This window comes from Pogona vitticeps, chromosome 7 (assembly GCF_051106095.1).
Source record: "Pogona vitticeps strain Pit_001003342236 chromosome 7, PviZW2.1, whole genome shotgun sequence".
In the NCBI taxonomy this organism is placed as follows: Eukaryota; Metazoa; Chordata; class Lepidosauria; order Squamata; family Agamidae; genus Pogona; species Pogona vitticeps.
Window position 1 is genome coordinate 11,380,514 of NC_135789.1, and position 27,765 is coordinate 11,408,278.

Consider the following 27,765-nt stretch of genomic DNA (forward strand, 5'->3'; position numbering starts at 1 on the left):
CACATCCAGCAGGGGAGACCTGTTGTCGCCGGCAGTCAACAGATCGCCTGTGTTTAAAAAAAGTGTGGGATTCCAAGTCTTCGTAATGGTTGCGAAATTTCTATAAACCACAGAACCCACCGGAAGGGACCCCTCAAGGTCCTGTAGTCCAACCCCTTCTGGTTCTGGGAGAGACCCACAACTCAAGCCTTCTCCACATCCAATCTTTGCTAAAAGCCTTCAATGACGGAACGACCATCAGCTACCCAATGAGTCTCTTCCATTGTCTCACTGCCAGAATGTTCTTCCTCATTTTCTCTAATCTGAACTTCGGATCCTGGCTTTGGGATCAGCAGAGAACAAGCCGGCTCCTTCTTCCACATGGCAGCCTTTCAAAGAGGGGGGCTGAAGAGGGCTGTCCCTCACCTTTACAATGCCGTGCATGCATTTTACAGCCGGTGCTTTCGGTGGATCTAAACTGTGTCCCTTTAGAAGGACTTTGAAAGTATGGCTTCTGACGAATCTGTGGGTTGGCTAGTGCTTGAAAAAAAAACACTATCTGGTGCAGGTTTGTGAAGGGAACGGATCTTCGTGGCTAATTCCTTGTTTCCATTTCTATCCGTGGTCATCCAGACGTGTCTTGAAAGCCTCCTGGCAGGAAATAATACTAATATTTCCATGAGTTTGTACTTTGGTGGGGTGACTGAGCAATGCACAGAAAATGAGCACAGAAAAAGGACTGGAATGCCAATTTTTGTAACATCCTCAGCCAAGCAGGGCCAGAGAGATCCTTCCATGGGGGTAGAACCGGCTCTTTCTACTCTTTCTGTGACACCAGGGATGGGGATGACATCTGGGCTGTTGGGTGCAATGGCAGGAAGGGGTGCGAGTGGCTTCAGCATTATGTGGTGGAAGGGAGAACACTTCTCTCCCCCCCCCCCGATTTGGTTGGGGGAGCAACCTGGAACTACTTCTGTGCTGGATAACTGTGGAAATTGGTGTGAAGGGGAATCACTGAGTCAGGAAGTTGGAAGGGGCCTCTAAGGCTATTAAGTCCAACCCCCTGCTCAATGCAGGAATCCAGATCCATGCAGATCTGATAGAGGGTTATCCTAATTTTTTCATGAATGCCTTCAGTGTTGGAACGCTCACCTCCCCCTGAGGTCAAGAGGGCTCCATAGTCATAGTGCCCTAACAATTAGGAAGTTTTTCCTGATATTCAGCCTAAATCTGGCTTCCTGGGGCTTGAGCTCATTGTTGCGTGCCCTGCACTCTAAGATGATCAAGAACAGATCCTGCCCTTCCTCTGTAGGACTATCAAGGATTTGAAAAGTACTCTCCTATCTCCCCTCAGTCTTCTTTTCTCATGACTCAATATGCTCAGTTCTTACAGTCTGTCCTCATAGAGTCTGGTTTCCAGCCCCTTCGTCCTCTTTGTCACCTTCCTCTGGAACTTGTTCCAGTTCGTCAGCATCCTTCTTGAACTGCGGTATCCAGAACAGGACGCAGGACTCAAGTAGGGGCCTAACCATTGCCGAATAGTGGGGGACAAGGAGCTGAATAGGTTTTAGTCCTGCTCAATAGGAACTTGGATCAACGGGTCCAGAACTTGGGCAGAACCTGGCTAATTAAACTAAGCAAATTGCCCTAAGGCTGCAGTGGGCACCCTGGGATTTATTAACGGTGTGTCTCTGTCTGTGTGCATGCATGCACATGTGTTCCTGCACACATGCACACATGCAAATGAAATGAAAACCAAGACAAACTGATGGCGCTCCTTCCTGGAAGGAATGAAAGAAAACAGAGAGATTCGCTGAGTTCAATTCAGGAAGGGAGGGAAAGAGGTACAGGCACAGAAGGTGAAATGAGCTGTATCCATGCCACTCCGTCAATCACTCAATTGATCATCACATGCTATCAAGTCGATTCTGAGTTCCAGCAACTCTAGAAAAGTCAAGAATGGGCCACTGGACACCCCTGATCTGCCCATTCTTGGGATATAAAACTATGGTGGAACCAGGAGATGCTTTTCTCTCCCCCCCTCCAGTATCTTCCAAGGACTGCACAGACTGCCAACCTCTCGCTCGCTCCCTCTCCTTCTCCGTGTGCCTGTGTAGGTGTGTGCGAGAGAAACACAACTAAAAATTTTGGTCCCATGGGCAAATAGACCCCAAATCGTGCTGACGGTCTATAAAGGACGGCCACACTTCCAGTGAGGGAAACCCGCCTCTCTTTTTTGGCTTCATTTTGTTTTCTTTTGATGGAGAAACCATTCTTTTATTGTGGGGCTGGGTCATTTCATGAGGCAGGACAGAAACACGGCCCGGGAAGGGATGGAGGGGGGGCCCACTCAGCCTCCTGCTCCAGGTGGCAGCTGGAACGTTTTCCAGCTCCCCACCTGCTTGCATGTAATAAGATGGTGCGGAATGAATGTTCTTTATTGATGTATTTATAGCATCAATAATGTTCTCTTCAGCTAGAGTGTTTTAAATATCACTACAAGCCAAGCGTTCTCCAGCCTGCAGCCTGAAAATGTAAAATGCAATGGGGGGGGGTTAAACCAAATGGGGACCGCACGGTAAATTTTCGCCCATCCCAGGCGATGGTTGGACCGGGTCCTGTGGTTAGTTTGGCATTTTTCTCCGTGTGTCTTTGATAGCTCCGGATTCCTAGAAGAGACTCTTCCAAAGCATTTGATATAAGTCGTTGGAGGATGTTATGCAAGATGTGATGGCACCTTGTAAACAGTCATTAAATTGATTGAAAGGCTGGGGCGGATGTCTGCGGAAAGTTAAAAAAAGATCATGGATGAATCCTAATAACGACGGCAATAATTACAGCCTGGAAGGCTGTCCGTAAATTCGAAAGCATTGCAAAGCTGTGAGGAATAGACAGAAGAGCAAACGCAAATTGAAAATGTGGTCTTTAGATGTACGGAGGAAACCCTTTCCACCAGTGATGGAAAAGCTGGGGAATGAAAGATGGAAATCGTATACTTTTGCTGTCTGTGTGGTGGCACCCCAGACAGGATGGGAGAACTTTCTTGAAGGAAGAAAGATTTCACACCATGCTTTCTATCAGATGTAACAGCTAAGCAAGCATTGATGCACCCTTTTGGAAGATCTCAATTCTGGATGAATGCTGAAATTTTGATGGTGTGTCCTCCCATTTCCCCCCCACAAATTTTAAACATCATCTGCACAAGATCACAGATATAATTTGCTCTAAAACTCTTGATTTCCAAAGGCAAGGTAGGCTGCGACAGGGTGGAAGCAGGATAAGAACCACCCCAGCATAGCGTGATGGGTCATTTATAGAGATGGGACAGAGTTTTGCATTATCAGTGGTTCTCCATCTTGGATCCCCAGATGTTCTTGGACGAAAACTCCCAGAAACCTTCACCGCTAGCTGTGCTGGCTAGGATTTCTGGGAGTTGATAGTCCAAGAAGATCTGGGGACCCCAGGCTGGGAATCACTGCGTTCAATGACAAACCTCTTTGTACAGGATTGTGAACAGAACTGCATAAGCATATTTCCATCCACGGCCAAGAAAAATACTGCATGCTTCAGATTTCTCTCTTGGTCTTCTTGTCTTTTTGAATTGTGTGTGACTAAGATGCATCTTTTGGAACAACGGCTGCAAGGACACTTCAGTCACCAATACAGATTTCTTTATTATGCATAGATTAAGAGGCATACCTTAAAGGTTTATGCCAGAAACAATAATGTAGAACCCTTTAAGCTAACAAAGTTTTTATTTTTCATAAGATCTCTTGTTTCTAAGCTAAGCCCACTTGAAGGGACAGGACCGCTCTATTTACCCGAAGACGGGTGCTTAGAAGCACAAACGCTTATGAAAAATAAAAACTTAGCATTATAGTTACTGTTTCTGGTATATGTTGCTATTCAACAGACTAAGAGTGTGATCACACGAGGTAAATGTTCCCTAGTTATACCCATTAGATTGTTGTAGACATTTCCAGTCACATGGCACATGGCCATTATCAAATCATTTTCCTCGCCGGCAGGGCGAGAGCGGTTTATTTCCCAATCACTGGGAAGCTTCTATTATTTTGTTCTAATGGTGTATCGATCTATTCCTTAGTGTTATGACACGTGTGCATGAGCCCCATTGATCGTTTTCCAAAGCCAGGTCACCAGGGAAGGTGGCCACCATTATTGTCGCTCAGCTGCTCTGCTATAATTTTTTACAAAATTTTGCGGCCAGTACATCAGTATGTCGGTAAACTTATGCAATGTACTTCTTCCACAGGGACCGGTGCAACAGAGAAAATTTTACTGAACAGAATCTATTCCTGACATATTGACGTATTGGTAATTTTTTTAAAAGGTTGAATATCAGAAAAAAACTTCCTAACTGTTAGAGCAGTACAATGATGGAACCAATGACTCTGGGAAGTAGTGAGTGTTCCAATGCTGGAGGCATTCAAGAGAAATTTAGACAACTATCTGGCAGATCTGCTTTGATTTGTTTTCCTGCATTAAGCACAGAGTTGGGCTTGGGGACTTTATAGCCACCTTCCGACTCCATAATTATATGATTCTATGATTCTAAGGAGACGTTCAGGAAAGCTGATATTAATAATATGAATGAAGTTATTTGAGTGGTCCAGTAAAGGTATTATTCTCTCCTCTTTTTGGACCCCTAAATTTTCTGGCCTTCTTGGGGGATACCCAAATGTACTCGTTCGGAAGTTCTCTTTCATTCCAGTTCTGAGGATCTGGGTTAAGAAAAGCAATAAGCAACTGGGCTGGTGCAGTAAGTGAATTAGGCAGCCGTTGTCAGAAGAAACAGCTTCTATTTATGGATAAATATCTTAATCAACCGGGAGAGGAGCAGAAGCAAACGATGTGGCTGCCGAATGGGATTGGAGTACAAATCTCATTTGGAGAACTCTGCCGGATGGCTGTAAGTGGCTACCTCTGGGCAAGAGAAGACAAACACAGACCAGGAACGCTTCCAGAGCATCTCAGAAAGATGAGAGAGTTAGGAAGCTAGAGTCGAGCTACATGTTACACTCCTTATTCTCAAGGCTGTCCTGCAGGCAGGGAGAGAAACAAGGTGGGGGAGGATGGTCCTGCCTTTCTCCATCTGCTGCTCCCCCTCCCTTACATCAATAGATCATTTCCACCTCAACTATATCAGGGTTGTTATTATTTTTTTTAAACTAAGTAAGATGCACCGATCATTAAAATGTTGGAAATCATCTGAATCATAAATGTTTCTGCCTTCACCTGCATGCTTTTGTTGAATCTTCTGGCCGCTTGACCGAAATCAGCAGCTGCCCGGTTTGGAAAGAACGGGTGGAGAAGGTGGATGGAAGCTTGGTGGGACGAGAGGAGCTGGTTTGGTCATTTTTGGCCCCCGCGATTTTCAGACCCCTGGGGCAGAGAGAGATGGAAAGAAGAAGGACAAAAACATTGTTATTTTTTTGGGGGGGTAGAGCATGCGTAGGGTGAGCACATTTGCTCCTTAAAAGTATTTTGAGCTGGCACATGCCAATTTTACTTGGAATAACTCAGGCTAAGAATCATGATGATGTAACAGGGCTGGGTTTTTTTTTTTTAAAATTATCCACTACAACCCATTCCCCTCATTTACCACCTTTTTTATATCTTGAGAGGACATTGTGCCTCTGGTGGGGACCCAGGAGAGGGGCCTTCTTGGTGGCTGTCTCTCAAGACTGTGGAACTCCCTCCCACTGGAGGCCAGCCTGGCCCCATCTTGGCTGTCCTTCCACAAGAAGGCCAAGACCTTTCTCTTCGGGCCAGCCTTCCCATGGGGTTTTTCAGTGGATGGTTGTGCTTTTAATGTGTTTTTGGTGTTGCTTATGTTTTTTTAGAATGGTATTTATCTGATCCTTTTTAGCATTTGTATATTTGTTAGCTTTCATATTGACTTTTAATAATCCAAGCCACCTTGGGTCTTTTTTAAGGAGGATGGTGGAGCAAAACTATTATCAATGAATGAATGAATGAATGAATGAATAAATGAATGAATGAATGAATGAATGAATCAATCAATCAATCAATCAATCAATCAATCAATCAATCAATCAATCAATCAATCAATCAATCAATCACAAATGCCATTCAGTCAGACCAAAGGCCATATTAGTCTTAAATCAGCAGGTCAACGGCATTTTTGTCACTGAGGGTTCAAGACCAAAACTTGAAACCTTGGGCCTCGGTGGTGAATTAAAAGACCTGTGTGTGAATTCTGCAGCAGTTGATCTATAAACTGTAGGGTGTATTGGCCAATTTGTCTGTATTCAATGGTGCAAAAATCAACTACCTATGATTTTAACTTATCTTTCATGTTCAGGTCCAAAGTGAACATGGCGGCACCTCCAGAAAAGTTCAATTTAGAAGAGCATAGGACCATAATCAAGTTCCTGTTTCTACAAGGGAAAGGTGCAAAGCAGATCCATGATGAAATGTCACAAACTATGGGTGACAGTGGCCCTTCATATGCAACAGTTAAACATTGGGTTGTCAATTTCAAAACTGGCCATTTCGGTGTTGAAAGTGAGAAACCCAGTGGAAGGCCTGTTTCTGTCTCTGTGCCTGCAAAAGTGAAAGCCATCCATGACATGATCATGGAGGACCGCCGAATATCAGCCAGAGGTATTGCTATATATCTGAGAATATCACGTGAGAGAATTGGTGCCATTATCCACAACGATTTGGAAATGAGAAAGCTGGCAGCAAAGTGGATCCCCAAATGACCGAACAAAAGAGGAAAGGTGTGGAGTCATCGGTGGCTGTTTTGGAACATTTTGCAAGGAATGAGTCAGATTTCCTGGACAAACGGGTAACTGGTGATGAGACATGGATCTACTGTTATGATCCCGAGACGAAGGAACAGTCTAAGGAATGAAGGCACAGTGGTTCCCCCGGCCAAAGAAGGTCGATGCAGAAGCAAATGGCAACAGTTTTTGGGGATAAGAAGGGAGTTCTGCTGGTGGACTACCTCCAACAGGGTTGAACCATCAATGCAAAATAGTACTGTGCTTTATTGACGAAGTTAAGGCAAAACATCAAGGAAAAAACATCGAGGAAAGCTCTCCAGAGGTGTCATCCCGTTGCATGACAACGCCTCGTCACACACTGCAGGTGAAACAATGGCAAAACTGACGTCCTTAGGCTTTCAAGGGATGCCCCGTCCACCCTATTCTCCTGACCTGGATCCTTCTGACTATTATCTGTTCCCCAAACTCAAAATACACCTAAAGGGACAACAATTTGGGAGTGTTCTGGAGGCAACTAATGCTGCAAATGAGTGGGTACACCAGCAGTCGGAAGAATTTTATTTGCAGGGACTTAAGACGCTGCAGGACAGATGTCACAAGTGCATTGAGTTCCTGGAGGAATATGTAGAATAGTGTGGTAGTTATAGCTTCCTAGCTAAATTTTGTTTCTGGGAAAGGCTCAATATTTATCAGCACCCCCTCGTACTCCAGAACCTCTCCGAATGAATCTGACTTTATGTACACTTCGCTGGGCACTGAGGCATGCAGGTCTCTCCAATCCCCCCCCCTCTGCCGAGGCCGTCCTGGGCAACCGAAGGGGGATTAATCTCTTCGTTTGGCCTCTCACATCCGTGGGCGGAAACGACTCTCTCCATAATGGCCCCAATTAATTTTCTTTCCCTCCAGCGACTCTGGGAGAAAATTGTTTGCAATTTATGTCAAACAGCCCTGGGGTTTCCCTTGTGTTTCAAATCCAGGTCATTTTAGGGGAACCTCTTCATTCCGAGCAACGCTCATGAGCCCTGTGTTTTCATTTCACCAGGGCATTGAGGCATGAGTAACTTTCTGTTTTATTTGCAAATCAGTATAAAATAAGAGGCCACAGGGAGGGTGGAGACATGCCACCTTTCCTTCCTTCTTTTTTTTTTGGGGGGGGGGTTGTTTCTCTTCCAAGTAACCGAATTTTAAGCTTAGGATGCAATGGGACAGAGAAATAGCTGGCATTTGGGGGAACTAGGTAAAACTGGCAGGAACAGAACAGGTATTTCTTAATAAAAATGGATGTCCAAAACAGTGGGATGTGCTGGACAAACATCTCAATGGTTAGATCCCAAACCCAATGAATATTACTTTTTCATTAACCCTTTATTGCCCCACCCCCAAACCCACCGGAACAGAACACAACGGCCTGTTTTGGGCCAAAACAGCCCATAACGGAGTCTACAGATTTGGCCGGCCCAACCGAATTCACCAGATCCGGCCAAAGAGAGGAGATAGATGCCATCAGCCACAAAACGTCCACAGGAACAACTTTCCGGTACCGATTCCAGGCAGAAAACAGCCTGGAGCCTGTGATATTCAGCTTTCTGATTGGAAAAATACACATTGGGTTGTGGTCTAAAATATGGTTTGTCTAAAAATGGATTGGCATCCATTTTTATTCAGAAATGGCCGCTCCATTCCGTTCCGTTTCGGCTTTTACCTAGTCGTCTCATTTTGGATCACTTCTTTCACAATTCGGTGTGAGCTACTGCGATTTTAATTATGATTTTAATTATGCAGGCTACACATTGCACCCCACCCGACCAGTGAGCAGGTTAGTCCACTTCCCGACCTTGGACAGATGGAAAGTTGAGTCAACTTTGAGCAGACTACCTGAGCCCGCTGGGATCAAACTCAGGTTGTGAGCAGTCTTGACTGTAGTATTGCAGTTTAACCTCTGCGCCACCAGGCCCCACTCCAGGGCCCTGTTCCTCCATTCGAGGGAGGGGCTCAGCCTCGCCCCCTCCCTGCGTTCTTTTCCTCCCAGTTTATCGTAGGCTGTGTCTCCCTACGACTAGGGTGGCCACAGGTCCTCTCTTACAGGGGGGCAATCCTTCATTGAATGAGTTTCTACACAGCGGTCTGTTAAAAGGTATCTTCCCTTTGGAGTGGGGGTCGAGACCAAATCAGAGGCAAAGATAACAAACTAGAAGGAGGGAGATTCTCTCTGCTTTATTTTTATTCATTCAAAATATTATTGACCCGCCTTTCTCCTTTAAAAGGACTCAAGCCGGCTTACATCCTTAAAAGGCAGCATTTCAAGCTAACAACAGTACGCACACAGATGCTAAACAAGATCAAATGAATACCGTATTTAAAAACGCGTTAAGTAACACGAAAACACATTCAAAGCAGTCGTGAATAATCATCTATTTAAAAAACCCCACTCAGGCAGCCAATCAATTATGGGAAAGCTTGTCTTGAGAGGAAAGGTCTTGGTTTGTTTGTGGAAGGACAGTGGGCCTCCAGTGGCAGGGAGTTCCAGAGTCTCTGGGAGCAGCCACAGAGAAGGCCCTCTCCGGTATCCCCACCAAGCATGCCTGGGGAAGGACAATAAAGATGGGGCCAATCATCTTTTAGATATTTCTCCAGAGTCCCATCGCCACCCCCACCTAACTGCTAGAATCCTAAATTCACCCCCTCTTTCCCCTGCCTCCAAGAAGCAGAACTGATGATCTATTGAAATTTACCCATGCTAACGGTAATGACTGACGTTGATGGGGTTTGATCACAAGGGCAAATGCTTTATGGGTGTGACAGTCCCACAGTCACTTGAGCAACAGCTCCCGGCTCCACGTACAAATGAATTGAAAGCCGGGGAGGCTGACGAACAGACACACTTTCTCTCAACAGAGAGCGAGGCGCTCGCTCTTTTTGGGCCAGCAAACCGTTTGCTCGGGCCCTCCCTCGGTTTGCTTGGCGCACTTCTATCGTGTTCTAGTACCTACCATGGCCAAATCGAAGAGCAATAAATAACTCCTGCCGTTGTCATGGCAACTGCAAAAAAAACACCCCTCAGTTTCTGAGTAAAGAATGGTAGCGGTTTGTGCGGGATGTGTGGGATTTAATTTTTAATTTTGCATTTTTGGCAGCTTTAGACTCAGGTACTATCTTTGGGGGCCTAACGCAGAATAAGAAGACAAATGAAGATTGATGGATGGACGGACAGAATATTTATACAGTATATTCTCCTAATGCCCCTCCCTGTGAGTAAAGAATGGGTAGATGAAATATGGACCTCAGTTTCTTTTTTCTTTTTTTTTAAAGCAATGGTTAAAGGCCTTATTTTTTTTGCTCCCGGGGCCTCCAGAAAAAGCAAGTTGTTCCCATTAGGGACCCCTCTAAACGGTTGCAGAGTTTTGAATTTTGGTTAAAGTCCTCTAGCTGTGCAGCAGAAGTGCAGGGGCAGAAAAGCTTCAAATTCTCCAGAGTGGCCCACCCCTTTTCAACATTAACTGGCACTTAACGGTCTCAGTAATTCACCTGGAGACATTAGTAGTAGAAAGAACAAAGATGTTTCATTTACTTACAGATCAACAGCAAACCGTCAAGCATGACAGCTTTTGAACAACAGACTCCAAAAGACTAGTCTAGAGAGGGAAAGAGCTCAAAAGCAGAGGGGCGGGTCTCTCTTTGAAATCAGAAGCAGGGGAGAATGATTGGTTACTACTGGATAGATTGACAGACTCCCAAAGGTTTCTCCCAGCCACACTATCACAAGGAACACGCGAGGTTGTAAAAACTCCAACTAAAACAACAACAACAGACATACACAAATTGAAACTGGAAGTGTCCATCTTGATTTTTTTCCCCCTTTTAATGGCCTAATGCAGCTCACGGCGGTGACTGGGAACACATGCTATTCCCCTAAAGTCCTCAGAAAGTGTACACCCTGGGGGCAATGGACACCTTGTGAGGGAGACTCATTAGCTGAGTCTCTCGGGACACCCCAGTTTACCCCACAGATGCACAATGACAGCAAGAAATGCAGCTTTTTTGGGGGGGGCTGTACCTTCCCCTTTGCCACTTGAAGATCCCAAATCTTCCCAGACTTTATTATCACCCTTTTCATACTTCCGCCTCCTCGGCTTCATTTAACTTCTACCATGCTGTCACTAGCTATCCAGTCTTCCCGGGAAGCTTCGGCTCCCATAAGCCACGCTACTTGGAGGCCGTAATTGCTCCCAGTCTCCTCCTTCCTGGACCCATTCGGAAGGAAACAAACACCCCTTGGCACAGGTGACACAACTGTGAGGGAAGAAGGGGGCCCACGGCCTCCCCCACCGCCAGAATATCAAGCCCCTCGGCCACAACGGCCACGTGGCCAGCGTCTCTGCACCGGAGGCCAGCCGGTCATATTTTAACGCCCAAGACATGCCGAGTGTCTATGAGCAACCTGCAATTTTTAAGACCCAACCTCCAAACTCTGCTTTCAAGAAGACTGAGAGGTTTTGTTGCTTTGGGGCAAGATCACCTTTTCTCCTTCTGGCATTTTTGAATATCGGAGTTTGCTGCCCTGTACGGGGAGAGACACCGACCAATTCATGTCTTGGGAGAGTCTTCTAGGTCACCTGTTAGATATTGAAGCTCCCGGGCGGCCCTGTTGGCAGCAGGATCTTGAGATCTGTAATCCCCAGGTTCTCCCAGAAGCTTCCTGCTTGCCTGATTTACATGGTGCGCCTGGAGGCGTCTCCTGCAATTTCTTGCCTCGCCATGTGTCGATGGATGCTTTCCATGTACTGCAAATTATGATCAGCAAACTGGGATCAGCAAGGATGGAGGCAGTTATATTTGCAGATGGGAAGGAGCAGAAGGAAGTGAGGTGGGCAAACTCAGCCATCCAGGAAGATGGCCACAAGCAATACGAATAACCGCGTGCCATCAAATCAATTCTGACTTTCAGCCACCCTTTCCAGAGTTCTCTTTCAGGCCATGAATACTCAGAAGTGGTTGGCCCTTCCCTTTTTCTGGGGTTGCCCCGGGACGGTGCAGCTTGCCCAAGGCTACCCGGGCTGGCTGTTTTCCACAGAGGGGAATTGAATTCCCAACAACCTCTGAAACCAGAGACCTAAACCACCGAGCGATCCAGCCAGCTGGCATGGAGTGCTCATGACTTTAAAAAAATTTGGTTTAAACCCCTAACCCATCACTTGGTCTTTGTAGTGCTGAATTAGGATGGTCACCGCTTTTTAATCTGGCAGTCAGTGGCTGGCAGGAAGAAGAGAATCTTATGTTGGGAGTAAGCGTATCTCTTGATGTTATCGGGTCCAGGTGCCTGAAATTTATTTATTTATTTATTTATTTATTTATTTATTTATTTATTTATTTATTTATTTATTTATTTATTTATTTATACCCCGCCCCCCCCAGATAGCGTCTACTCAGGGCGGCTAGTTAGCTAGTTTAGTTGTTTGTTTGTTTGTTTGTCTGTTTGATTGATTGGTTGGTTGGTTGGCTGGTTGGTTGGTTGGCTGGTTGGTTGGTTGGTTGGTTGGTTGGTTGGTTGGTTGGTTGGTTGGTTGGTTGGTTGGTTGATTTCATTTAACATCCTGCCCTTCTCTCAGACCTGGCATCCGAGGATGCTCACAATATAAGTAAGTCCAGTATACTATATTCCTTTTTAATTTGTCATATTCAGAAACTGTGCTCCTCTTATAGCCAGTGACTTATGCACCTGCTGAAAGCCAGAGGTTAGGAGTTCGATTCTTCTTAGTGGTTGGACTCGACAATTCATAGGGTCCCTTCCAGCTCTGCAGTTCAAAGATTATTATTATATATTTTTTTAAAAAATAGGGGTGTGCAAATACAGCCCGCCCTGATTTGGCCTGAGTTATTTGCCCCGCAAAATTGCAACTGCTTAACCATAAGCTGATTTATATCTGAGCGTTTGAAAGAAATTGTATGCATTTGTATTTCTCCCAATAGTGGTAAACGTGAAAATGTAGGGCTTTGAGAGCAGGGACGGAGGAGTTAAAGCTAGTGTCATCAACTACCGCTCAACCTCTAGCATGCAGGAAAAGGTCTGTCTGTCCGTCCGTCTGTCCTTCCTCCTTCCCTCCAACTTCACAAATGCCACAAAGTTAAAAGCAAAGATGAAACATTTCAGCTAATTTATAACACTCACAGTTTTCTTTAAAAGTTTGGGAACAATTTACCGACAGCTGTAAATCTTTCCGTAAGCAACACACAAAGAACTTGAGATTTCAACTGTTTGGCTGTTTGCAAACAATCATATTTACTTCCGTAAATTCCAGAAGGAAAGCTGATTTTTTTGGGGGGGGGGAACTGACACCACCCAGTGAAACAGAAATCTATTCACCTGCTTCTGTTCATACTTTTGCAGATCACAGATTGGAAACACTTATTTTAAAAACTTGGCTAAGGCCAACTGATTTAATATTCTGTTCCTATAGCACTGTCTTGTGCTGCTTAATAGTAATAGAAGGACAGGGGCATTTATGACAATCTCCTTTAACCCTTTGTTGAAAAAGCAGCACCTTAAGTTGTGCAGTTCTACAGACTTCCCTTTTCCTAGCTAGGAATGGCTTGTTCCATTTCATCTTTCCAACTCTGCTCTTCTATCATTCCCTTTTCCCCCTCTCCAGCAATTACTCTTCCCCCCCAAACCCACACACAGCTGGTGGGCCACAACCAACACTGTCATGTGGCATCTTGTCTCTATGGAAACCAGACCTTCGCTGTAGCATTATCCACATTCTCTGGTTTCTTGGAGGGTAGATCTCCACCCGCATTCAATTCACCTTTATCCCCAGGATCAATGGTCTATTTCATCTCATCATCTCTCGGTGGCATCTTTTGCCTCCTTCACAAGATGGTGAATACAGTGGTGCCTCGCTTAACGGGCGCCCCATTTAACGACAAATCCGCATAATGACGATTTTTTGCGATCGTTTTTGCGATCGCATTGTGATGTTTTTAATGGGAAAATATTGCTTTGCGACGATCGGTAAGCTGTTTCGCTTACCGATTTTCGCATAGCGATGATTTCCCAACAGCTGATTGGCGGTTCCAAAACGGCCGACGGGTAAAAAAAATGGCCGCCCGCTGTGTTTTCGCCCAGATTCCTCGCTTACCGGGCAGCGAAAATGGCAGCTGTATGGAGGATTTTCGCTTAAAGGTGAGTTTTTTGCCCATAGGAACACATTAAACGGGTTTTAATGCAATCCTATGCGCTTTTTTCACCGCATAGCAACGAATCCGTATAGCGACAATTTTTGCTGCACAGATTATCGCCGCTATGCGGGGCACCACTGTACATACTGGGTTTCTGTACGAACATTACAGGAAATGCCCAGGAAGCTGTGCTGAGATTTAGCACCTTGGGTAGTTTTGGGGTTAAGCACCATGAACAGATCCTGTAACATTTAGAAGCTTCCACCCCTCCAGCAAAACCGGAATCACCAACACACCCTTGGTCTCCGAGATATTGATGAAGTGAGCACAATTGGCCTGTGCTAATCCTAAGAAGGCTGGTTATTATCATGGTCTTCGACCACTTCATTCCTCAGAGCCAGTTTATAAAGGAAGCAAAGATTTTTTGAAGTAGGAACAATTGATTCCCAAAAGAATAATCACCATTGAAACCCGTTAAAAATCTCAGCGTTCTTCAAATGTGGATTATTATAATGTAGGCCACCAAGTAGTGAAGTCATTCTTAATGGACTAACTCACACAATTTTAAAGTGATCCACTCATATTGCGATCATCTCATTTTTCAACTGTGGTTCCAACCATAAATTTATTTTAATTATATCCTACTTTGTTCACAAAATGGTTGAAAAACAAATATGGGCTAAAAACACGGGGAACTGTAACAATAAATGCCAGTTGGAAAATACTATTGGATCTAAAAATCCCACAGAATCAAAGCATTCTCCAACAATCCCAAATGAGGCCATTGAAAAGTAAACGTAAGAAGCTCATTAGAAGCACCGTCCCCAGCAGGCCGTTCAGCGGCTGTCGAACTGCCTGAAGATAAAGGCGAGGGTTGGCTGCTGGAGGAATGGCAAGATCCTCACTTTGCTCACAAGGGATCCTCACAGCCTAGGAGAAGTCACTGAGAAGGCCCTGTCTATATTGGTGTGTGTGTGTGTGGGAAGCAAAGAGAGGGTGTATCGGAAAAGCCTGGGAAAGCTTATGGGAGAGACACAGTGCTTTAACCATCCTCGACCCCAGGCACATAGCGTTCTATAGACAGCACTCAAAATTCTGCCTGGGGCAGAATCAGTAGCCAGTGAAGTTGCTGAAGGAGAGTTTTGCGGGTTTTCACAACATGCCATTGACAGAACAACCTCTGTCTACTAGCTGATAATCCCAGGTTCAATATAGTAGGGCCCACAGATGCTGAAAACCACAGATAACAACAAATGCTATGTATAGCATGGTAAAAGAAAAAGAAATATCCAGAAACACGTATTTTCACCATGTATTACCAGAATGGACCAATAGAGGGAGCCAGAAACCATGCATTGTATTCTTATTGTTGATAAATACATAAATGGTCTCTTGCTCCCTCTAGTGACCAGTTCTGGCAGTACATCGTGAAAATAAGTATTTCTAGTTTCAGTCCACACCTTGTTCTTGATCATCCCAGAGTGCAGGACATGTAACAATGAGCTCAAGCTTCAGGAAGCCAGGTTTAGGCTGAATATCAGGAAAAACTTCTTAACTGTTAGAGTAGCATGACTGTGGAACCCATGACCTCGGGGGAGGAGGAGGTGAAGCGCTCCAACACTGGAGGCCTTCAAGAGAAACTTAGACAACTACCTGGCAGATCGTCTTTGATTTGGACTCCTGCCTTGAACAAGGGGTTGGATTGGATGGTCTTAGAGGCCCCTTCCAACTCCATGACTCTAGGATTCTTTAAGAGCTATCCAGGGTGCCGAACCGTCTCCCACAACAGTTACAAGCCCCAATGCCTCAGGCAGTTCAGTTAAAGTTCACCCCGATACACAGAAGCCGCTTCACCACTCCCTCAACATTTGCCACAGCTGCTGCCACCACCTAGCGTGCCCTCATGTACGCCACACACTGCGGGTGTTTTTTTAAAAGACAAAATACCCCATCTTGAAATGGTCCTGTGTGATGGGTGGGCCACCTCAACTTGGCTCGCCCTGCTTTTGCTGAGAAATAAACCAAACCGCTTCCCTCAGATTAGAGTACGCAGCAGGACCCCGATATCTGCAGGATCCGTATCCACTGATTCATTTCTCCATGGTGTGAAAACATTAAAAATATCACATTCGTACATGGAGGGGGCACCCAGCTGTGGACGGCGATGGAAAAGCTGTCGTGTGACCTCAGAGGCAAGCGAGCCGGCTAGCCAGTCTCCTCCTCTCTCCCCCTATTGACCTTTCCACTCTTTTTTGTGGCACGTGGACCCACGGGACCATGTTGCCCTTTGAGGATTTAAAGCACTCTGATAATACAGTACATTGTCGGAAGAGACCCAACAGCGTCAACAGGCACGCTTACGCGATCAGTCTTTGTGACAGGCGGTGTGCCTCCATTGCAGCGCGCCACCGATTTCTGTTTGCTTGCACCTTCGCCGCTTCTTCCTTCGGCAGCGTTGCGTTTGGTTTTGTGGTGTTGGTTTTTTCCTTTTCTTTTTAAACACTCACACTTACACCCCCCACCCCAGTCCCCTGTCCAGCCCGCACACCATCTGCCGCGCTTATATCACAGGACCCCCCTTCTCTCTCCCCTCCGCCTCCTCCCTGCCTTTGGCAACCGTCTATGGGAGCTGCTAACACGGCCCACCTCTGCCAGTCACCGCTTGGCGAGGCCGCTGAGCATCCCCAGCGTGGCACTTGTGAGTTTAACAACCACCTCGCTGCTTTTCGCCGCCTCGTGATCAGGAGCAGACAAAGCGGGGAGGAGTGGGGTGCTTGGCTCAGGAATCGCCGGCGGCTCTCGAACAGGATCCTTTCCCAGTTTTCACCATCAAAACAAAAAGAAGGTCCATCGTTCGGTTTCCTCTCACCTCACGTAGCTTCCTCTGGGATCCTGCCCTGATTTGGCCTGGAACTTAGTCTTCCAGACTCTGGTGGGCTCTGACACCCCAGTATTGTGGGAGTCTGTGAGTCTTTTTTCCCCCCTACTTGAGTAGGTTTGACAAGTAACAAGGACGGCCCAAACAGGGGACAGCAGACAAAATGGCTGTCGAAGATCACCATAGGCTGTGTTCCTGGTTTTGGAGGGAAAAAAATCCTGTCAAAAATGGTGGAGAGATCCTGCTGAATAGACCAGGTCTGGCCCTAGCAATGTTTGGGACATCGTCTGTCCTCAAAGCTCCAGCTCATGTCCATGGATGGTTCGGGAGGGGCCCCAATGTTCTCCAGGTGGAAAAGTCCTCCATCCTGACAGGAGACGTTGACTGAAATGGGCTCCTACATCTCATGTGGATTCTGGCTTTCAGGGTGCAACCTCATTCCTCCCCCACCCCCCATCACGTTTCCAAAACCTCAATGGCAAGACTTCCAAGATCATCCTGCTAGGGAGGCCCCACCATGGCAGTCATGTTTGAGGAAGATGCGAGAGGAGGCCTTCTCGGCAGCTACTCCCAGGTTGTGGAATTTTCTCCCTCAGGTTTTTAGATTTAATCTGGTCCCAGAGGTCCTCCAGGACGGTAGCAACTGGTCTAGTGGTTGAACTGCAGGACTGCGGCCAAAACTCTGCTCAAAACCTGGGTTCAATCCCAGGGAGCAGGTTTGAGGTTCACTCAGCCTTCCATCCTTCTGAAGTCTATAAAATGAGCACCCAGCTCTCATGGGGAAGAGGGTAATGTAGAGCTTGCATAATTAAACTGAAAACCACCCATAGAGCTCTTTAAGCACTACGGAGCGGTATATAAGCAGCACCCTTTGGTTTTGCTTTTTTTTTTTTTTTTTTTACTTTTGGCTGTGCCTCACGCCACAACATCTGCCCCATCAACCACTCTGGGCACCGGCCTCCCCTGCTTCAGGCTTGCAAACTCAAAGACGGCAAGTTTCCTAAGAACAGCACCAAGAAAAGAAAAGAAAAAGGCTTAGTCTAAAGGCACTTCTGGGCCTCCCACCCCACAAACATCCGCTTTCACTTCAAACGCACGACATGTCCTGCACGGAGAGAAACGGAACGAGGTGAAATCTAAGCACCATCGTGTTTGAAGCAAAATGTTTCCTGTTTAATTGGTCCCTTTGGGGAAGCCTTGTTTGGCATCTCCTCGCCGCTGCCTCCGTGGCTAGGTCAGATCGCGCTCCCAACGTGGGCGCACGGCGTGTTCTCAGGCCTGCTGGAAGGCACAACGTGGCGGCCAAGGAGAGGCTGCGCTCAGCCGGAGCTGGCAGAAGTTCCTTCTTTGGGACAGCTCGGATCTGCCCCTTGGGTGTTGCGGTGGATTCATCCTGCAGCCTCTGCGGGCCAGGAGTGCATGCGCCCAGGTACGTCTGGTACGCTCGTTCTTTGAGACACCTGGTTGGCCGCATGCCTTAGTGACCTCCTGCCTGGACTGCTGTAATGTGCTCTACAGGGGGCTGCCTTTGAAGACCGTTTGGGAGCTTCGCCTCCTCCAAATGACCCCCGCTGCCGGATTGTGTAGCCAGTTATCAGGAGTGTCTCATTGCTTTATCACAACAGCTTCGTTGGCTGTTGGTCCATTTCTGGGCCCCATTCAAAGCGTTCATGTAAAGCCCGCATGCTGTTTGGCTCCAGGCTCTCCAAAGTGTGGCCGCACAACTAAGAAACCTTGTCATGAGTGGCAATCTGCCCCTGATGATGACGCCTCTCCAGAACAGCTCTGGAAGGATGCATGGCTGCTGTCTTCCAGCTTCACCCCCCTCCTTGGGTTGTTGTGAAAATAAAAGCACAGGCCATGTGTAAGAAATGAATAATATACCTGTGTGAGCTCTTTCTTGCTTTCTAAATAGCAAAGCAGCCTGGAAAGGGGGAGAGAACAGACTTGGAAGTGTGAGCACACGGGAAAGCAAGACAGATCACAAAGAGAGTGACTCAAGCTTTCTCTCTGGTTCAACTTGCTCCTTCCCCGAGAATAGCCGGTGGCTTACTCACTTCTCTTGTCCTGAATCTACCTTCCCCATGTTTTCTCCACACACAGGGGAGGAACAGCCTGGTGCTTCTGGGTTTCCAACTCTCTCTCTCTCTTGGATTTTGACCACAGAGGTGTAGAACGTTGTGTTGGCGCCGCCATTTGTTTATTAACTTGTTTACTAGAGCTTTCTCAGCCTGGCCAGCTGGTAGATCATAGAGTCATAGAACCATGGAGTTGGAAGGGCCCTCGAAGGCCATCAAGTCCAACCGCCTGCTCAAGGCAGGAAACCCACTCAAAGCAGATCCAACAGAGGGTTGTGCCATTTTTCTCTTGAAGGCCCTCCAGCGTTTGGAGTGCTCACTACCTCCCGAGGTCCTGGGTTCTCTTGTCGTACTGCTCCAACATTTAAGAAGTGTCGGGTCAGCTTGGATCGGGATTTCCCCGCCTTGAGCAGTGGGTTGGACTCGATGGCCTTAGAGGCCCTTTCCGACTTCATGATTCTAGGATTGTATTTCTTAGGAAACGTGGGAGAAGCCAAATCTGGCAGAGTTATCCGTTGCTTTCAGTGGACTTTCAGGGCGTTGGAGTCCATGGCCTTAGAGGCCCCTTCCAGCTCCATTATTGTGTGATTCTCTGATGGGGAGATGCTGGTGCAGCCCTGATAAATTTGCCTGGAATTCATCTGCCCACATTCTAGAGTAGTTCAGATGCTTGGAAGTTTGGGAGCCTTTTTTGCATGAAAGCCACAGTGGGGCATTTAAAACTGTTCAGAAACCACCCGCACCCCCTTGATGGCCTTTCCTTTCCCAGGCCTTGGAGGTTCTCTGTGTGCTTTCCGGCCCCTGCCTGTCCACCTGCCACTATCTGCTGGGTTTCAGCTCGACAAGGACTCCCCTCTTCTCCGCCATGTGCCCTTGCCCGAACGATCCTCTTCTCCTCGATTCGAGGACGGACAAGGCAAGCTTTGGGGATCCTCATTTCCTCACTCGCTCCTGCCCTGCATGGTTTAATTTTCCTTCTTTTTGCAAGAGAGAAATCTGGCTGGGGGGGGGTTGGGGGAGTTTGCAGCGTGATCCGTGCAACGGCAGGCGCATCGCACCAAAACCCGCTGCGGGGAGGAACGGCTGTGGGAAAATAGCTGGCATTAAATATGCTGCCAGAAATAATGAGAATTCTAAGTAGGAGATTTTTTTAAAAAGGCCTATCATACCTCATGGGAGCCAGCGTGCTCTTAAAGGGACAGGAAGATGGGAATACTCTTTATCAGTCTTCTGCATAAGTAAAAAAACACAGAAAAAAACCTGCCTTTCTCTCTGCGTTGCACTGCCTGGATTTTTGATCTTACAGTGCAAACATGTAAGGTCAGTGGTGCCAAATTACTGAGCTAGGACCTTGACCCACCCAGCTTAGTATTGCCAGCTCTGACTGGCAGCCGTGTGGCTTTCCAGGGTTTCAGACGAGACTCCTTCCAAGGTCTCCCTGGAGGTCCTCCATTCAAGGACTCCCCAGGCCTGATCCTGCTTTGCTCTGCAAAGGGTCCCTGCAGACCCCTGGCAGGAGCAATGGGGCTGTCCTGGCAGCTCGCAGGAAGGTAGGGGGAGAAAGAGAGAGCTGAAAGGGGAAACTCACAAAGAGAGAGAGAGAGAGAGAGAGAGAGTGAGAGTGAGAGAGGGGGAAGAGAGTGTTGGAAGAGAACATCCAGGAAAAGATACCTTGACAAGAACGTCCTGCTTGTCCAGGAGTTTCAGCACCACGGACAGCTGCAGCTACTCATCCTTCTGTATTCTGCACTGGTTAGGATTCATCTTGAGTTCCGTGTCCAATTCTGGACACCGGACGTCAAGAAGGATACTGAGAAACTGGAGCAAGTTTGGAGGAGGGCAACAAGGAGGATCGGGGGGCTGGAAACCAAGTCTTAGGAGGAAAGACAGAAGGAACTGGACATGTTTAGCCTTGAGAAACCAAGACTGAGGGGAGATAGAAGAGGACTCTTCAAAGACTTGAAAGGCTGTCATCCAGAGAAGGGGCAGGATCTGTTCTTGATCATTCCAGAGTGCAGGACACGTCATAATGGGATTGAGTTCCAGGAAGCCAGATTTCGGTTCAATTTCAGGAAAAACTTTCTAGCTGTAAGCGCAGTATGGCTACGGATCCCATGGCCCCAAGAAGTAGCGAGTGCTTTAACGCTGGAGGCATTCAAGAGAAAGTTGGACAACTGTTGTCTACAGCCAAGCCCTTAAGTATAACCAGATCTGCTTGGACCCAGTCATGGTTGTGGGGAAACACACACCACAAGACTTGAAACCACTGAGATAATGTACAGGAAGATGCTGGAGACCTACTGAGGACTGAATATTCATCCAGGGTTCTTAAGTCATTGTTACTGTGGCTGTTATATGCCATCAAGTTGGAACTGACTTACGACTCTAACTTTCCATGGCAGAGTGAAGATTTGAACCCAGGCCTCGTGAGTCCTAAGCCATCACTCTGCCTGCTGCACCACACTGGGTATCTTTTAAAGTCATTACCAACCCTGGAAAGGGTCGCCATAAGTCAGAATTTACTTGACAGCACAGGATTATTATTATTAACAGAGTGTTCAAGGTGATATATTTTAGGTGTGGTTTTGCCAGCCACACTCCCCCAAGTGAGTTTCCATGGCTGAGTGGGGATTTGAACCCAGGCCTCTAGCGTCCTAGTTCGTCACTCTATCCACTAGGCCGCACTGGGTATCTGATGAGAAATGGTCCAGGTAAAGAGGGCCTGTTGGGGTGTATGGAGTTACTGGTTCAACACTAAACCCTTTCTTTTTTCCTACAGTTGTTGGAGAGACAGGGAAAGTCCTTGGCCATTTGGAGCTGATGGGAGCAGCTTAAGAACCAAGCCTGGCAAGACAACGCCCCCTAGTGACCCCATCTGGGACACCAAGAGAAGTATGGGAAGTCCACCTTCCATCTCATCAGGCATCAGTGGGCTGAAGCCAGTTTGGGAGTGGTGTTGATTACTTAGTATTGGGGAAATTTGGTTTAAAAGGATGGAGGTCCCTTGGAATTTGGTTAGTCCTTCAGTTAGAGGAGTACAAGGCAGAGAAAAACGACCCAACAGAGAAAGAGAGATTAGCCCAGTCTCCTTGACATCCTCCATGGTTTTGCACACAAACTAGCACTTTGTATGATAAAAAATCACTCTAGAAGCATTTAAAGTAGGGAAAAAGATATATTTACTTACAGTTACCACCTCCAGTTATGGTCAGAAGGGGAAAAGGAGGAAATGAGGTCTCCAGCATGCAACTAGAAGCACCAGGTGGGTGGTTTGCATCTTCTGGTTCTATCAGCCAGTCCCGTGCTTTCCACATCTATGGGTTTTGTTTCACAAAGAGAAATGATGCTGCGTTTGCACAGGAGCATGTTGTGCAAATTTCAGAACTCTCATTTAGGAAAAACAAACAGACATACACTTGTCCTGTTTTCACAGTGCAGGTGAAAACTCTCACGAGGCCAGCAGTTACTCTGTCAAACAAGACAGCCTGTGTTGCTGGGAACAAGGAATTTTGAAAGTATTCCGCAACCCACCCAAGCATGGCTATAGATGTAAAATCTTCTTCTTTTTGTCCTCACTGGCAAGGATGAGTGTAACCTTCTTCTTCTAACTAGCAGGGATCCCAAGGCATTTCCTGGGTCTTTTCGTTGCTAGTGTGGTTTGAATCCAGTCTTGCAGGTGCTGCGAATCATACATTTTCCTGGAAGTCCTAGTTGATTGGGAGGCACCCCTCCAGAGAGGCTAATGAGGCAAAAACGTTTAGCTGACCTGGTGGGAGTCATTATTTCACTGACCACTAGGCTCTCGAGAGGATGCCTCCCAAAGAACTAAAACTCCCGAGAAGACCTACCACTCCCACTCCCAGGTTGCACCACGGCCACTTTCTTCTTTTCATAAACAGGAAGTAGCTGGAGAAAGCAAAACCAACCAAGCAGGGCGCTGTCACATTTTTTTGCACCAAATTTGCCTCCTTTTTTTTTTTTTGAAAAACTAACAACTCACAGAGAGCACAAATTGCCCCAAATCGGGCCGGTGACTGCTTTATTTTAAAAATACAACGTCTGAAAGGGGCTGCTGGAATCTTTCCTAACCATCAGTCGGAACTTGCTTACTCTCTCTCTCTGTTTGTGCGTGTATGCATGCTTCATTTCTTAAAAGAAGGCATTTAACACAAATTGCAGGAAAGGGAAGAAAAAAGCTTTCCCCACCCCCCTTGATCAAAAACCAAAGAATTTTAGAAGGTTGTAAGAATCCCTCACTCTGGTGTCTGATCATGACCAGGCAGCATCGGTCAGCGAGAGAGCCAGGAACCATCATCTATCTGCTGAGATAGACTTGCTCTCCTTAATGCAAGAAACCCCCCACCCCTGGCAGGCTCACAGGGAGGATCACGAGGCAGGGAAATGTTGGGGTCTAGCCCTCCGTGCTTTGATGGTCAACTCCAGTGTTGGTTGGGGCGGGAAGCTGGAAGAAAGTTCCTTCTGTCTTCTGGCACTTGACACCCAAAACGTAGCTCTGTCAGTGGGCACCAAGGAGCACAGTGGAGAATGGTGTGTGTGTGTGTGTGTTTATAAATATACCTGTGCTGAGCATCATTCTGACAGTTTGCTGAAGGAAGCCAAGGTGTAGGCAGCTGGGCAAAGCACTCCGAAGCTTGTTTCTGATTTAACTGACAGCTGGGTTTTGCCATGAAGATTGCAAGCCACCCTGGGCTGCCGCTTGATTGATTGATTGATTGATTGATTGATTGATTGATTGATTGATTGATTGATTGATTGATTGATTGATTGATTGGATTGAATTGGATTGGATTGGATTGGATTGGATTGGATTGGATTTATACCCCACCCCTCTAGACCATGTCTACTCGGGGTGGCTTACATAGATAAAACAGAACAATATAAAATATAAAATATATAAAATATATAAAATTACAATTACAATTGAACAATTAATTTGAAGAAGATTACCAAGATGCCATGGCATAAAAAGGGAGAAAACACAAGGAGGGCAGAATATGTACACAAGAAGGACAGAATACGTCCGGCAGCTTCGAGCCATTGCCAAAAAGTGCATGTGCCAAGCAGGTATGTGCCCTCCCCCACCCAGATGGGTGGGGGGCAACCCGAACCCTCTTCAGCCATCAGAGCTGACTGGCAGTGCAGAGGGCTGTGCCCCAACCACCATGGAAGAGGACCAGCTCTGGGGAAGCTGCTATACAGCCCACAGATCCACTACTACTACTACTAATAATAATAATAATGCCAGAGTTGAAAATAAAGAATTGGAAAAACGAACCAAGTAGAGAGACCTGGCCATCGAAACATCTCGCTTGTGGATGAAACACACTTCCGTGGTCCCCGTCATCCTTGGGGCTTTGTTGAACAATCTCAAGACATTTCACACTGCGCTATAAGCAGTTGCAGATCTCAGAAATCACACCACCATCAGAGCTACAACCAACGGCAATATTAGGAACAGCACACATATGGCACTCATATTTAACAGATACTTAGATCTGGGGTTAAAACTTGTACTGAACCTGTGATGTAATACCAGACATGCCTAGTGTCTCTGATGTTGGGAAAGTGTGAGGGCAAGAGGAGAAGGGGACGACAGAGGACGAGAAGGCTGGACAGCGTCATCGAAGCGACCAACATGAATTTGAGCCAACTCCGGGAGGCAGTGGAAGACAGGAGGGCCTGGCATGCTCTGGTCCATGGGGTCACGAAGAGTCGGACACGACTAAATGACTAAAAAACAGCAAGTGTTTTGGAATAATCATAATCATCATCATCATCTTAGATCTGCACAGCTAGAAGGGACCCTCTGGATCATCAAGTCCAGCCCCTATCAAGGAAGGCCAGGGGAGGATTTGAATTCCAAACCTCTGGCTCCCTTTGAAAGGCTGTCATAAGGATTCCAAAGAGGCTTAAGTCTCAGAAAAGCTGTTTCTTACCCTTCTCACTGCCTAAGGCGGCTTCTGGGATAACGAACAGCTCTTGATTTAAACGAGGCACTTCAGAAGAGGCTTCTTCTGCTTGAACCCCGAGTCGCTTTTAAATTTCACGAATCATGCGGATATTGGCCAAGGATCTTGACGTTAGCCAGTTAGCAACCCAATAGGGAGCATGTTGGGTTTTCTGCTTCATTCTGAGCTTCAGTTTTCTGAATATTTGTTTTTGTCCAGACCTGGAGAATGTTTCCAGCCCCAATGTATTCTCGAAGGCTTTCACAGCCGGGATCCGATGGTGATTGTAGGATTTCCCGGCGCTCTGGCCGTGTTCTGGAGGTTTTTCATCCTAACATTTCGCCTGTCTCCATGGCCGGCATCTTCAGTGGACAGGAATCAGAACTCTGTCCGTGCTCTTCCCAGCCTTGTTTGGTTTCTGTGCTGAACTTTGAGATTGATTTTAAAATCATAGGACACCTTTATAAGCCCTTTAGCTCTGCTTCTGATCAAAACATTTCCTGGGTGTTTTTTTGGGTTTGTTAAGGAAAGACATCCTTATTCAACAAGAGCGGAAAGGAAAGAAACTGAACATCACAAGGGTCTTCCGAGTTGTCTAGATTCTTGGAGGTGGCCTCAGAAACCCTCAGATCTACACCGCCACCAGGCTTATTGTCTCAGCATGACCTACCTCGCAAGGTTGAAAAGCTACGTACACAGCCCTGAGAAAATTGCCAAAAGATATCTCAGGAATAAAATGAATGCACAACGTGGTCCACCTTTCTCCCTGGAGGCATTTAACTCTACTGCAGTGCTTGAATAAAGGATCGGCTGGAAGGGCCACTTAACATGCTGCAAAAGTGTCCGTGTTTCTCACTCACACCCGGCTGCTGATGTCCGTCCCCAGGGACTAGTAATGAATGAGGCATGTGTGTGTGTGTGTGTGTGTGTGTGTCCCCTCCTTTGCTTGTGCCTGCCAGCAAAGAGAAGGCGCTGCAATGCATTTAACCCCTTAACTTGCAGTTGTGAGAGAGATTTTTCTGGCAACAGCCTCTTGTCTATTTTACACCTCTTTTGAAAATTAGGTAATGTGCCGTTTAACCAATTCATCGGACCAACTATTCTTCCATCAAGAGCATCAGCTGGCTGGCAGTGTCTTTTTAAAGTGATCTGTGAGCCCCTCTCTGCTTTTTGTGGGTGCACGAGGATGCTTTGTGTCCTAAAAGGAAAAGGAGACACAATTTATGTGCAAATTTGTCACGTGCAAATTGGAGAAATCCTGCTGAACCCCCTTGCCTCTCTCCCGTGATGGTGCTCAAAAACCTCTCCGGGCTTGGCAATTTCTCACAGACGTGCCCCCGTACTGTCAAAACAGGCTAAATCAAAATGAACAAGGAATTTAAGAAACGGTTTTCACATCCCTGTAAAGCAGCAATGGTTTGTTTTAATCACAAGGGCCACGTTCCCCCAAATTCAGAAAACCACATTATAACAGAGCTTCGATTTTTTTTTTTTTACTTAGAAAAGTATCTCTGTTCAGTTCAGAAAAAGTACCTTATAACACGCTCTAAATATCACCAAATCAAAACACCCAGCTTCAAGGAAGGCGGGATAAGCTAAGAAACGGTCTTGATGAATTTAGCCCTATTTTACATCAGTGGGTGCTTGGACATTTAAAAATCTGTTTTTCTTCATGGCATGGCACATTTTTTGCAGAGGTGCTCCCCCAAGTGGCATTAAAATGTCTGTTTTGCCATAGCACAAGATAAGAAAACTTGAGGGGAGATAGGATAGCACTTTTCAAAGACTTGAAATGTATTCTCGAAGGCTTTCACGGCTGGGATCCAATGGTTGTTTGTAGATTTCTTGGGCTGTTTGGCCGTGTTCTGGAAAGGTATCCCTCCAGAGGAGGGGCAGGATCTGTTCTCAATCATCCCAAAGAGCAGGACACGTAATAATGGGCTCAAGCGACAGGAGGCCAGATTTAGGCTGAATATCAGGAAAAACGTCCTAACTGTTAGAGCAGTACGACAACGGAACCCATGACTTTGGGAGGTGGTGAGCGCTCCAACGCTGGAGGCGAAAAACTGGACAACCATCCATTAGATCTGCTTCGACTTAGATTCCTGCCTTGAGCAGAGGGTTGGACGCGATGACCTTCGAGGCCCCTTCCAACTCCATTATTCTGTGATTCTAAGATTTTCCTTTTCTGCACACCTTCTGGCGTTTTGTTTCATGGCCGGTCCTTTGGAAAGGTTGATCTGGCAACCTTGATTCCCCGGGGCATGCATCTTACAGGATCCCAGTGTAAACTGCAGAGAATATGAATTCCTTTTAGCGTCTACTTTGACCCCAGTTTGACATCGCTACCTGCTGTGGGGAAGAGTCATCCTTTGGGGGGGGGGAAACATGGCTTAATGGGAGCATATTTTCCTTGCACCAATAAACAAACAAACAAACAAACAAACAAACAAATAAATAAATAAATAAATAAAAGGAAATGTGTCCCTTTCAGGCCCCAGCATATCCCACTGAAACCAATATTTGTAGCTTGGGACGGAAAACCCAACCCTAATACGATGGAGGATGCTTGAAACCAGACCTCCCAGCTGACTTTCACGCACCCCATATAAGCCTCCGTGCGCCACCTCTGCCATGAATTGTTGTGACCCTGGCCTACCATTTTTCTACACTGTCCATGAAGAAGTGGGTGCCCAGCCTGAGGAAGTGGGAATTTACCCCCAAAATCTTGCAATTCATGTGATTTTTTTTAAAGTGGTTTGATAAAGGTATCACCTTACTCTTGCAAAGCAGGTGAGTGAAGATCTCTCTACCTGAAATGTTTGAAAGCCGTTGCGTTGCTCTTTGGAAGGAGGCTGAGCAATGCATCCCCAGGCCGCGCGGCATGCAATCATACATCGAGGGAAGAGTGA

General features: G+C 46.6%; 1 long non-coding RNA gene across 1 annotated transcript in view; it reads right to left on the reverse strand.

Moving 5' to 3' along the window:
* LOC140701793 (uncharacterized) overlaps positions 1-22,623 on the reverse strand; it is a 41,945-nt gene extending 19,322 nt beyond the window's left edge. Inside the window, exon 1 of the long non-coding RNA XR_012080773.2 lies at positions 22,072-22,623. This is a non-coding gene — a long non-coding RNA (uncharacterized LOC140701793). The remainder of the gene's footprint in view (positions 1-22,071) is intronic.
* Positions 22,624-27,765: the final 5,142 nt, after the last annotated feature.